The sequence below is a fragment of the Heterodontus francisci genome, chromosome 10 (assembly GCF_036365525.1).
Source record: "Heterodontus francisci isolate sHetFra1 chromosome 10, sHetFra1.hap1, whole genome shotgun sequence".
Taxonomy (NCBI): domain Eukaryota; kingdom Metazoa; phylum Chordata; class Chondrichthyes; order Heterodontiformes; family Heterodontidae; genus Heterodontus; species Heterodontus francisci.
The window spans coordinates 15,003,205-15,016,781 of record NC_090380.1 but is presented as its reverse complement, the minus strand read 5'-3'; the positions used below and the strand labels follow the sequence as shown (position 1 = coordinate 15,016,781).

The 13,577-nt window shown below is 45.3% G+C and overlaps 1 non-coding gene across 1 annotated transcript; it reads left to right on the top strand.

Annotated features, from left to right (window-relative positions):
• Positions 1 to 13,076: 13,076 nt before the first annotated feature.
• trnar-ccu (transfer RNA arginine (anticodon CCU)) lies at positions 13,077 to 13,149 on the top strand. The gene has a single exon. It is a non-coding gene; the product is annotated as a tRNA-Arg (tRNA).
• Positions 13,150 to 13,577: the final 428 nt, after the last annotated feature.

Here is a 13,577-nt window from a genome sequence, read left to right as displayed (position 1 = left end):
AGGAAGTGTCTCTAGCTGCAGCTCCTGGAAGCCTGGGTTTCGGAGTTGGAGCAGCAGCTGGGGACACTGTGGGGTATCCACAAGGCAGAGAGTATCATTGATAGCACGTATAGAGAGGTGGTCACTTCGCAGGCTCAGACACCACAGGCAGGAAGGGAATGGGTGACCACCAGGCAGAGCAAGAGGACTAAGCAGGCAGTTGAGGACTCTCCTGTGGCTATTCCCCTGCAAAACAGATATACTGCTTTGGATACTGTTGGGGGGAATGGCCTCTCAGGGGAAAGCAGCAACAGCCCAATTCGTTGCACCACAGTTGGCTCTGTTGCACAGGGGAGGAGTAAAAAGTGTAGAATGCAATAGTTATAGGGATTCAATTGTAAAGGGAATAGATAGGTGTTTCTGTGGCCGTAAAAGAGACTCCAGGATGGTATACAAAAACAAGAAATGCTGGATTCACTCAGCAGGTCTGGCAGCATCTGTGGAAAGAGAAGCAGAGTTAACGTTTCGGGTCAGTGACCCTTCTTCGGAACTGACAAATATTAGAAAAGTCACAGATTATAAACAAGTGAGGTGGGGGTTGGGCAAGAGATAACAAAGGAGAAGGTGCAGATTGGACCAGGCCACATAGCTGACCAAAAGGTCACGGAGCAAAGGCAAACAATATGTTAATGGTGTGTTGAAAGACAAAGCATTAGTACAGATTAGGTGTGAATATACTGAATATTGAACATCAGCAAGTGCAAACCTGAAGAAAAACAACCTGAAAAAAACAGTGGGTAAGCAAACTGAACAAACTAAGATGAAATGAAATAAATGCAAAAAAAGATTGTAAAAAATGTAAAAAGGAATGCAAAAAATAAGGAAGAAAAAATAACTAAAAATGACTAAAAATGAAAGTAAAGTGGGGGGCTGTCATGCTCTGAAATTATTGAACTCAATGTTCAGTCCGGCAGGCTGTAGTGTGCCTAATCGGTAGACGAGATGCTGTTCCTCGAGCTTGCGTTGATGTTCACTGGAACACTGCAGCAATCCCAGGACAGAGATGTGAGCATGAGAGCAGGGGGGAGTGTTGAAATGGCAAGCAACCGGAAGCTCAGGGTCCTGCTTGCGGACTGAGCGGAGATGTTCCGCAAAGCGGTCACCCAGTCTGCGCTTGGTCTCCCCAATGTAGAGGAGACCACACTGTGAGCAGCGAATACAGTATACTACATTGAAAGAAGTACAAGTAAATCGCTGCTTCACCTGAAAGGAGTGTTTGGGGCCTGGGATAGTGAGGAGAGAGGAGGTAAATGGGCAGGTATTACACCTCCTGCGATTGCAAGGGAAGGTGCCCTGGGACGGGGACGAGGTGGTGGGGGTAATGGAGGAGTGGACCAGGGTGTCGCGGAGGGAACGATCCCTTCGGAATGCTGACAGGGGAAGGGAGGGGAAGATGCGACTGGTAGTGGCATCACGCTGGAGGTGGTGAAAATGGCAGAGGATGATCCTTTGGATATGGAGGCTGGTGGGATGAAAAGTGAGGACAAGGGGAACCCTGTCACGGTTCTGGGAGGGAGGGGAAGGGGTGAGGGTAGAGGTGCGGGGAATGGGTCGGACACGGTTGAGGGCCCTGTCAACCACAGTGGGGGGAAATCCTCGGTTGAGGAAAAAGGAGGTCATATCAGAAGCACCGTCATGGAAGGTAGCATCATCAGAGCAGATGCGTCGGAGACGGAGAAACTGGGAGAATGGAATGGAGTCCTTACAGGAGGTAGGGTGTGAAGAAGTGTAGTCGAGGTAGCTGTGGGAGTCAGTGGGCTTATAATGGATATTGGTAGACAACCTATCCCCAGAGATGGAGACAGAGAAGTCGAGGAAGGGAAGGGAAGTGTCAGAGATGGACCATGTAAAGGTGAGAGAAGGGTGGAAATTGGAAGCAAAGTTGATAAAGTTTTCTAGTTCGGGGCGGGAGCAGGAAACGGCACCGATACAGTCATCAATGTACCGGAAAAAGAGTTGGGGGAGGGGGCCTGAGTAGGACTGGAACAAAGAATGCTCGACATATCCCACAAAAAGACAGGCATAACTAGGACCCATGCGGGTACCCATAGCGACACCTTTTACTTGAAGGAAATGCATGGAGTTGAAGGAGAAGTTGTTCAATGTGAGAACAAGTTCAGCCAGGTGGAGGAGGGTGTTGGTGGATGGGGACTGGTTGGGCCTCTGTTCCAGCAAGAAGCGGAGAGCCCTCAAACCATCCTGCTGGGAGATGGAGGTGTAGAGCGATTGGACGTCCATAGTGAAGAGGAGGCGGTTGGGACCAGGAAACTGGAAATTGTCAAAATGACGTAGGGCGTCAGAAGAGTCACGGATGTAGGTGGGAAGAGACTGGACCAGCGGAGAAAAGATAGAGTCTAGATAGGAAGAAATAAGTTCAGTTGGGCAGGAGCAGGCTGACACAATGGGTCTGCCGGGACAGTCCCGTTTGTGGATTTTGGGAAGGAGGTAGAAGCGGGCTGTCCGGGGTTGCGGGACTATGAGGTTGGAAGCTGTAGAGGGAAGATCTCCAGAGGAGATGAGGTCAGTGACAGTCCTTTGGACGGTGGCTTGATGTTCGGTGGTGGGGTCATGGTCCAGAAGAAGGTAGGAAGAGGTGTCTGTGAGTTGGCGTTGAGCTTCTGCAAGGTAGAGGTCGGTACGCCATACAACAACAGCACCACCCTTGTCTGCAGGTTTGATGATCATGTCGGGGTTAGACCTGAGAGAACGGAGTGCCTCAAGTTCAGAGGGGGACAGGTTCGAGTGAGTGAGGGGGGCAGAGAAATTCAGACGACCAATGTCTCGCCGACAGTTTTCAATGAAGAGATCAAGAGCGGGTAAGAGGCCAGGGTGAGGGGTCCAGGTAGAGGGAGAATGCTGGAGGCGGGTGAATGGGTCTGCTGGTCGGGGGAGGACTCCTGGTCGAAGAAGTGAGCCCGGAGGCGGAGGCGACGGAAGAAGAGCTCAACGTCATGCCGAGCGCGAAATTCATTGAGGTGGGGGCGTCAGGGGATAAAACTGAGACCTTTGCTGAGTACAGAACGCTCAGCATCAGAGAGGGGGAGGTCAGAGGGAGGTCCAGGATGGTATGTTGCCTCCCTGGTGCTAGGGTCAAGGATGTCTCAGAGTGGTTACAGGACATTCTGAAGGGGGAGCCAGTGGTCGTGATATACCTTGCTACAAACGGCGTAGGTTAAAAAAGGACGAGGTCCTAAAAGCAGAATATAGGGAGTTAGGAAGTAAGTTGAAAAGTAGGACCTCAAAGGTAGTGATCTCAGGATTACTATCAGTGCCACGTGCCAGTCAGAGGAGAAATAGAAGGATATATCGGCTGAAGGGATAGTGTAAGGGGGAGGGTTTTAGATTCCTGGGACATTGGGACCGGTTCTGGGGGAGGTGGGACTGGTACAAACTGGACGGGTTACACCTGGGCAGGACCGGGACTGATGTCCTAGGGGGAGCATTTGCTAGAGTGGTTGGGGAGGGTTTAAACTAAAATGGCAGGGGGATGGGAACCTTTGTAAGGAGTCAGAGGAGGGGGGAATCATAGACAAGAACAAAAGACAGAAAGGGGAATAAGAAATGTGATAGACAGAGAAATCAAGGGCCAGAATCAAACAGGGCCACAGTGAAAAATAGTGGGAAGGGGACAAGTAATGTTAAAAAGACAAGTCTTCAGGCTTTGTACCTGAACAAGCGAAAATTTCGCAATAAAGTGGATGAATTAATCGCGCTAATAGATGTAAACGGGTATGATATAGTCGGGACTACAGAGACATGGCTACAAGGTGACCAGGGATGGGAAATGAACATCCAGGGGTATTCAGTATTTAGGAAAGGCAGCCAAAAAGTAAAAGGCGGTGGAGTTGCAATAGTGAGGAAGGATATTAGCTCTGACGATGTGGAATCTGCATGGGTAGAGCTGAAAAAAAACTAAGGGGCAAAAAATGTTAGTGGGGATTGTATATAGACCCCTAAACTGTACTGGTGATGTTGGACTTGGCATTAAACAGGAAATTGGAGACGCATGCGAAAAAGGAACATCTGTAATTATGGGTGACTTTCATCTGCATATAGATTGGGGAAATCAAATTAGTTACAATACCATAGAGGAGGAATTCTTGGAGTGCATATGGGATGGTATTCTGGACCAATACACTGAGGAACTAACCAGAGAACAGGCCATCCTAGACTGGGTATTGTGTAATGAGAGAGGAATAATTGACAATCTAGTGATGCGAGACCCCTTTGGGGATGAGCGACCATAATATGATAGAATTCATCATCAAGATGGAAAGTGATGTAGTTGATTCTGAGACTAGGGTCCTGAATCTTAATAAAGGAAATTACAAAGGTATGAGGCACGAGTTGGCTATGAAGGATTGGGAAACGTTACTTAAAGGGATGACGGTGGATAGGCAATGGCAAACATTCAAAGAGCGCATGGACAAACTGCAACAATTGTTTATTTCTGTCTGGCGCAAAAGTAAAACGGGAAAGGTAGCCAAACCATGGCTTACAAGGGAAATTAGAAATAGCATTAGATCCAAGGAAGAGGCATATAAATTCACCAGAAAAAACAACAGACCTGAGGATTGGGAGCAGTTTAGAATTCAGCAAAGGAGGACCAAGGGATTGATTAAGAATGTAAAAATAGAGTACGAGAGTAAGGTTGCGGGAACATAAAAAGTGACTGTAAAAGTTTCTATAGGTATGTGAAGAGAAAAAGATTAGTGAAGACAAATGAAGGTCCCTTACAGTCAGTAACAGGGGAATGTATTATGGGGAATAAAGAAATGGTTGATCAACTAAATACTTACTTTGATTTTGTCTTCACAATGGAGGACACAAATATCATACCAGAACTGTTGGGGAACACAGGGCTTAGTGAGAGAGAGGAACTGAAGGAAATCAGTATTAGTAGAGAAATGGTGTTGGGGTAATTGATGGGATTGAAGGCCGATAAATCCCCAGGGCCTGATGGTCTGCATCCCAGAGCACTTAAGGAAGTGGCCCTGGAACAATGAATGCATTGGTGGTCATCTTCCAAGATTCTATCGACTGTGGAACAATTCCTACAGATTGGAGGGTAGCTAATATAACCCCACTATTTAAAAAGGGAGGTAGAGAGAAAACAGGGAATTATAGACCAGACAACCTGACATCGTTAGTGGGGAAAATTCTGGAGTCCATTATCAAAGATTTTCCAGCAGAGCACTTGGAGAACAGTGGCAGAATCGGGCAGAGTCAGCATGGATTTACGAAATGGAAATCATGCTTGACAAATCTACTAGAATTCTTCAAGGATGTAACTGGTAGAGTTGATGAGGGAGAGCCAGAGAATGTGGTTTATTTGTACTTTCAGAAGGCTTTCGACAAAGTCCCATATTAGGGCCGCACAGTGGCGCAGTGGTTAGCACTGCAGCCTTACAACTCCAACAACCCGCGTTCACTTCTGCGTACTGCCTCTGTGGAATTTGCAACTTCTCCCTGTGACTGTGTGGGTTTCCACCAGGTGCTCCGATTGTCTCCCAAGGACTTGCAGGTTGTTAGGTAAATTAGCCATTGTAAATTGCCCCGAATGTAGGTAGGTGGTAGAAGAATTGTGGGGATGTGGTAGGGAATATGGGATGAATGTAGGATTAGTATAAGTTGATGGTTGGCACAGATTTGGTGGGCTGAAGGGCCTGTTTCAGTGCTGTATGTTTCTATAAGAGATTAGTGTGTAAAGTTAAAGTGCATGGAATTGGGGGTAGTGTATTGCAATGGATAGAAAATTGTTTGGTAAGCAGGAAACAAAGGATAGGGATAAATGGGTCTTTTTCCGAATGGCAGGCAGTGACTAGTGGGGTGCCGCAGGGATCAGTGCTAGGAACCCAGCTATTCACAATATATATTAATGATTTAGATGAGGGAACTAAATGTAATATCTCCAAATTTGCAAAACTGGGTGGGAGTGTGAGTTGTGAGGAGGATGCAGAGAGGCTTCAGGGTGATTTGGACAAGTTAAATGAGTGGGCAAGTGCATGGCAGATGCAGTATAATGTGGATAAATGTGAGGTTATTCACATTGGTAGCAAAAACAGGAAGACAGATTATTATCTGAATGGCTATAAATTGAGAGAGGGGACTATGAATATGAAGGGAGACCTGGGTGTTCTCGTACACCAGTCACTGAAGGTAAGCATGCAGGTGCAACAGGCAGTAAAAAGGCAAATGATATGTTGGCCTTCATAGCGAGAGGATTTGAGTACAGGAGCAGGGATGTCTTACTGCAATTATACAGGGCCTTGGTGAGGTCACACCTGGAATATTGTGTGCAGTTTTGGTCTCCTTATCTGAGGAAGGATGTTCTTGCTATAGAGGGAGTGCAGCGAAGGTTTATCAGACTGATTCCTGGGATGGCGGGACTGATGTATGAGGAGAGATTGAGAAGGTTAGGATTATATACGCTGGAGTTCAGAAGAGTGAGGAGGGATCTCATAGAAACCTATAAAATTCTAACAGGACTTGACAGGGTAGATGCAGGAAGGATGTTCCTGATGGTGGGGGAGTCCAGAACCAGGGGTCATAGTCTAAGGATACGGGGTAAACCTTTCAGGACTGAGATGAGGAGACATTTCTTCACCCAGAGAGTGCTGAGCCTGTGGAATTCGCTCCCACAGAAAGCAGTTGAGGCCAAAACATTGTATGTTTTCAAGAAGGAGTTAGATATAGCTCTTGGGCCTAAAGGGATCAAAGGATATGGGGGGAAAGCGGGAACAGGTTACTGAGTTGGATGATCAGCCATGATCATAATGAATGGCGGAGCGGGCTCGAAGGACCGAATGGCCTACTCCTTCTCCTATTTTCTATGTTTCCTTTCCCATTTCTAATACATTGTTCTCTATATAATCTCTTCCTTGTCTTCTTCTAATCGTCAAGATGGGAATCCATCAGGATCAGGGGTTTTACTCTCTCTAAGATTGACTTGTTTACCAATTCCACCCCCACCCCCAACTTTCTATTTTAAACGTTTTTCGATCTTTTTTGATCTCTTCTTCTAATGTCATGCTGACCATGTCAGTCTCCCTGGTAAATACCGAGGTAAAGGAATTATTTCATATTTCGGTCCTCTCGCTCTCACGACCTGAGTTTATCATGTGTATCCCTGAGTGACCCAATCCCTATCCTGATTTTTCATTTGTTATTGAGGTGTCTGTGGAATAATTTCCTTTTTTTCTTATATTTATTGATAATTTAATTTTGTCATTTCTCTTTGACTTCCTATTTGTTTTTTTAAAGTCTTACCTGACCTTTTCATATTCCCTTTTGTCATTCTCTCCTTTGTGTCTGCCTTTATCTGTTGTTTTAACTTTGCTCAGTTTACGGAGAATGTAGAGCATTTCCTAAGTACATCAAGGCTGTTGATCCAGGCATGTGACTCCTGTGGTTCAATGGGTAAAACACTGACTTCACAATTCAGGATTGTCAATGCAATCCCTATCTGGGGTAAACTTGGCTTTGAATAATCTTCATTCTGTGAAAACCAGCTCATTGTCCTTGTTGCTGAAATACACAGTGATCAAATAACTTCATCAGCTCCTGTCTTGTAAATGACTGAAATTTAGGGGAAGCAAGTTAAACCTGTGGAAAGCCACTTGCTCTTCACATATAATTGATGTTTTGCCCAGAAATCACTGTATCAATTCCTGACAGGCAAAAGAAAGTCAGATCATGTCATGTCATTACTGGGTTCTTTCAAATTGATCGAATGTGGTTGTGTATGAATAGAAAGATTGGAGCACAAAAAGGCATCAAATGTGGCAGTGATTATAGAGAGACAAAGGGGACAGTTGCAAAGACCAAACTCTTTCCATGTACAGCCACATGGCCTAATGGATAAGGTCCAGCCCTCCTAAAACAAGCATTGATGGTGCAAGTCTCATTTGTGATGAAAGCAGTTTTAGGTGAAGGAGCACATTCTGTAAACAGGCTGCATTCTGTAACAAGCAGTTAGTTTTCTTTTTAACTGATCAGCCAATCTCGGCAGTTCCTGTTCGGCTCCCTCCTCACTCTCGCCTTGCTTTCCAGTGTCACAATCCAATGTAATGTTTCTACTGAGCTGTGCACCATCCCAACACCCAGGGAACAATGTCACTTGCACTTTCCAGGCAAATACTTCCCTTTTAAATCCTGTCTTCAGATTACCCAATGTCTGAGGCACAGTTGTTACTTTGTAATGTAGATATCCAATTACAATACACGTATGATTGATGTTATCAGATTCAGGGTGAAATACACAGCACACTCTTCCTCCAAGCTGGAAAATTCTAGGTTCAAATGTTACCTTGTTTATCATAGAAACTTACAGCAGAAGGAGACCATTCAGCCCATCGTATACACTCAGTTACAATAATAACTCCTCTAGTGTTCCTCAATTCTACTGAAATAGATTCTGTCTTTGGTCTCTCAACTCTATCATTCCTCCTCAGTGTTATAATAGTTTCTTTGAACAATGCTGCCATGCCCTCCATTTTTCCTGCCCTATTATTCCTGAATATCTTGTTTCCAGGAATATTCATTATCCCAATCTTCCCCTCCTTTGAGCCAGATCTCTGTTATTGCCACAATATCATAGTCCCGTGTGGTGACTTGTCCCTGCAGCTCACGGAGCTCATTTCCCACACTCAGTACATTTACTCACATACACTCCAAATCCATCTCAGACTGCTTCATATTTACTCCCAGTCTGACCCTCCCATTTCTGAATTATTCTTTATTCTGGTGCTATTTGTCTCTCCCAGTCCACTTTACATCTTGCTTCTCCTCTCTAATGCTTCATCCTGGTGCCTGCCCCACCCCCGCCAAATTCATGTAAACCTTCACTAACAACACCAGTTAAAGTTTCTTCAAGGACATCAGTCCCAGTTTTGTTGATGGAGATTCACAGAGTTATACAGCACTGAAACAGGCCCTTTGGCCCATCGTGCCTGTGCCGGCCATTAAGCACCTGTTTGTTCCCATTTTCCAGCAGTTGGCCCATAGCCTGTATGCTATAGCATTTCAAGTGGTCATCTAAATACTTCTTAAATGTTGTGAGGGTTCCTGCCTCAACCACCCTTTCAGGCAGTGTGTTCCAGATTCCAACCACCCTCTGGGTGAAAAGGTTTTTCCTCAAATCCCCTCTAAACCTCCTGCCTCTTACATTTAATTTATGCCCCCTGATTATTGACACAGCCACTAAGGGAAAATGTTTCTTCCTATCTATCCTATCTATGCCCCTCATAATTTTGTAGACCGCAATCAGGTCCCCCCTCAGCATTCTCTGCTTTTAGGAAAACAACCCTAGCCTATCCAGTCTCTTGTCATAGCTGAAATGTTCCAGCCCAGGCAACATCCTGGTGAATCTCCTCTGTACCCTCTCCAGTGCAATCACATCCTTCCTGTAGTGTGCTGCCCAGAACTGTACACAGTACTCCAGCTGTGGCCTAACTAGTGTTTTATACAGCTCCATCATAACCTCCCTGCTCTTATATTCTGTGCCGCGGCTGATCAAGGCAAATATCCCGTATTCCTTCCTAACCACCTTATCTACCTGTGCTGCTGCCTTCAGTGATCTATGGACAAGTCCATCAAGGTCCCTCTGACCCTCTGTACTTCCTAGGGTCCTACCATCCATTGTGCATTCCCTTGCCTTATTAGACCTCCCAAAATGCATCATCTCACACTTGTCAGGATTAAATTCCATTTGCCACTGCTCTGCCCATCTTACCAGCCAATCTCTTTCAGATTAGAATTAGAACATTACAGCGCAGTACAGGCCCTTCGGCCCTCGATGTTGCGCCGACCTGTGAAACCATCTGACCTACACTATTCCATTTTCATCCATATGTCTATCCAATGACCACTTAAATGCCCTTAAAGTTGGCGAGTCTACTACTGTTGCAGGCTGGGCGTTCCACGCCCCTACTACTCTCTGAGTAAAGAAACTACCTCTGACATCTGTCCTATATCTATCACCCCTCAACTTAAAGCTATGTCCCCTCGTGTTTGCCATCACCATCCGAGGAAAAAGACTCTCACTATCCACCCTATCTAACCCTCTGATTATCTTATATGTCTCTATTAGGTCACCTCTCCTCCTCCTTCTCTCCAACGAAAACAACCTCAAGTCCCTCAGCCTTTCCTCGTAAGACCTTCCCTCCATACCAGGCAACATCCTAGTAAATCTCCTCTGCACCCTTTCCAAAGCTTCCACATCCTTCCTATAATGCGGTGACCAGAACTGCACACAATACTCCAAGTGCGGTCTCACCAGAGTTTTGTACAGCTGCAGCATGACCTCGTGGCTCCGAAACTCGATCCCCCTACTAATAAAAGCTAACACACCATATGCCTTCTTAACAGCCCTATTAACCTGGGTAGCAACCTTCAGGGATTTATGTACCTGGACACCAAGATCTCTCTGTTCATCTACACTACCAAGAATCTTCCCATTAGCCCAGTACTCTGCATTCCTGTTACTCCTTCCAAAGTGAATCACCTCACACTTTTCCACATTAAACTCCATTTGCCATCTCTCAGCCCAGCTCTGCAGTCTATCTATGTCCCTCTGTACCCTACAACATCCTTCGGCACTATCCACAACTCCACCGACCTTAGTGTCATCTGCAAATTTACTAACCCACCCTTCTACACCCTCTTCCAGGTCATTTATAAAAATGACAAACAGCAGTGGCCCCAAAACAGATCCTTGCGGTACACCACTAGTAACTAAACTCCAGGATGAACATTTACCATCAACCACCACCCTCTGTCTTCTTTCAGCTAGCCAATTTCTGATCCAAAGCTCTAAATCACCTTCAACCCCATACTTCCACATTTTCTGCAATAGCCTACTGTGGGGAACCTTATCAAACGCCTTACTGAAATCCATATACACCACATCCACTGCTTTACCCTCATCCACCTGTTTGGTCACCTTCTCGAAAAACTCAATAAGGTTTGTGAGGCACGACCTACCCTTCACAAAACCATGCTGACTATCGCTAATGAGCTTATTCTTTTCTAGATGATTATAAATCCTGTCTCTTATAACCTTTTCCAACATTTTACCACAACCGAAGTAAGGCTCACAGGTCTATAATTACCAGGGCTGTCTCTACTCCCCTTCTTGAACAAGGGGACAACATTTGCTATCCTCCAGTCTTCCGGCACTATTCCTGTCGACAATGACGACATAAAGATCAAGGACAAAGGCTCTGCAATCTCCTCCCTAGCTTCCCAGAGAATCCTAGGATAAATCCCATCTGGCCCAGGGGACTTATCTATTTTCACACTTTCCAAAATTGCTAACACCTCCTCCTTGTGAACCTCAATCCCATCTAGCCTCACAGTCTGAATCTCAGTATTCTCCTCGACATCATTTTCTTTCTCTACTGTAAATACTGACGCAAAATATTCATTTAACGCTTCCCCTATCTCCTCTGATTCCACACACAACTTCCCACTACTATCCTTGATTGGCCCTAATCTAACTCTAGTCATTCTTTTATTCCTGATATACCTGTAGAAAGCCTTAGGGTTTTCCCTGATCCTATCCGCCAATGACTTCTCGTGTCCTATCCTTGCTCTTCTTAGCTCTTCCTTTAGATCCTTCCTGGCTAGCTTGTAACTCTCAAGCGCCCTAACTGAGCCTTCACGTCTCATCCTAACATCAGCCTCTTCTTCCTCTTGACAAGCGCTTCAACTTCTTTAGTAAACCACGGCTCCCTCGCTCGACAACTTCCTCCCTGCCTGACAGGTACATACTTATCAAGGACACACAGTAGCTGCTCCTTGAATAAGCTCCACATTTCGATTGTGCCCATCCCCTGCAGTTTCCTTCCCCATCCTACGCATCCTAAATCTTGCCTAATCGCATCATAATTTCCTTTCCCCCAGCGATAATTCTTGCCCTGCGGTATATACCTGTCCCTGCCCATCGCTAAGGTAAACCTAACCGAATTGTGATCACTATCACCAAAGTGCTCACCGACATCTAAATCTAACACCTGGCCGGGTTCATTACCCAGTACCAAATCCAATGTGGCATCGCCCCTGGTTGGCCTGTCTACATTACATATCATCATGTAATCTAAGGCTTTCCTCCTCACTATTTACGACACCACCAATTTTCACGTCATCTGTGAACTTACTGATCATACCTCCTATATTCACGTCTAAATCATTAATGTACACTACAAACAGCAATGGTCCCAGCACTGATCCCTGCAGTACACCACTGGTCACAGGCTTCCAATCACATAAACAACCCTCGACCAAGATAAAATATATCATTGAGCAAATGGCATCAGGAAACCAGATCTGCTTCCACCTGCTCCACATCATTGTTAAAGGATGTGGAATTGGCTGAAAATAAAGTGAGTGGCCACAGGGACAGGTGGAATTTAGAAAGAATCCAGAGCAAACAGCAAGAGCATCCAGTGTGATGTCGTGCTCCTGTGGCCGAATGGATAAGGCACTGGTTTCTACAGGCAGGTATTTGTGAGGTTAAATCCCATCTGGGATGAGATTAATCTTCATTCAGTGAATATCTGCTCTTTGTCATCATTAAGAAACACACAAAGATTAAAGTAGCTTCAGTTTGAGTGCTGTCTGAGAAATGACTGAAACATAGAGTCAGGGTAAGCAAAGAAAGCTCTGGAAAGACACTTGCTTTTCACATTTCACACACTTTTCTACTTTGAGAACTGCCAAAGTTGGAAACAATTTTCCTGAACATTTGCTCCTCTCTCACCTTCCCACTATTTGCTCGCCCAGAGTCTCGACTCAGTCACAATAATAACTCCTCCAGCGTTCCTCAAGTCTACCAGCCAACATTTTGCCCAGTAATCAACGATACCAATTGCTGACAGACAACAGTAAGTTATATCCTGTCACATCATTGCTGAAATCTTTGGTATTAATACATTGTATTTGGGTGTGAAAATAAAATGCTGACCCACAAAAAGCTTCAAATTTGCCAGTGCTTAGAAAGGGTGTCAAAGGGACAAGTTGCAACACAAAATTTTACAGCCCCAGTGGCCTAATGGATAAGGCACTGGCCTCCTAAGCCAGTGATTGTGGGTTCAAGTCCCATCTGGGGTGCAGCAAGCATGTATTAAATCATTCTCTTAACTTTGCAACCAATCTCACCAGGGCTGATTCAGTTTGCTGCTTCCTATTATTTGCCACAATCTGATGCAATTGTTCAACCAAGCTCTGTGCCATCTTCACACTCACTGAACAAAACCACCTCCACTTTCCACACAAATCCTCTCCCTTTTACCCCTCTTTTCACTTCACACAACATCCCATGCACAGTTCCTTCTTTCAAATACAAACACAAATTACAACTCATCTACAAATCCTCTAAACACATTCACACCTCAAATACACACCATACTCTTCCTCCAAACACCAACAATTCTATCTTCAATTATTATCTGGGCTTCCACACTATGAAAATGCTCAGCAGGCAACTGTACAGTCTGTTGGTCCACTGAGCTGCACAGACCAGGCAGTCGTCAGGATCA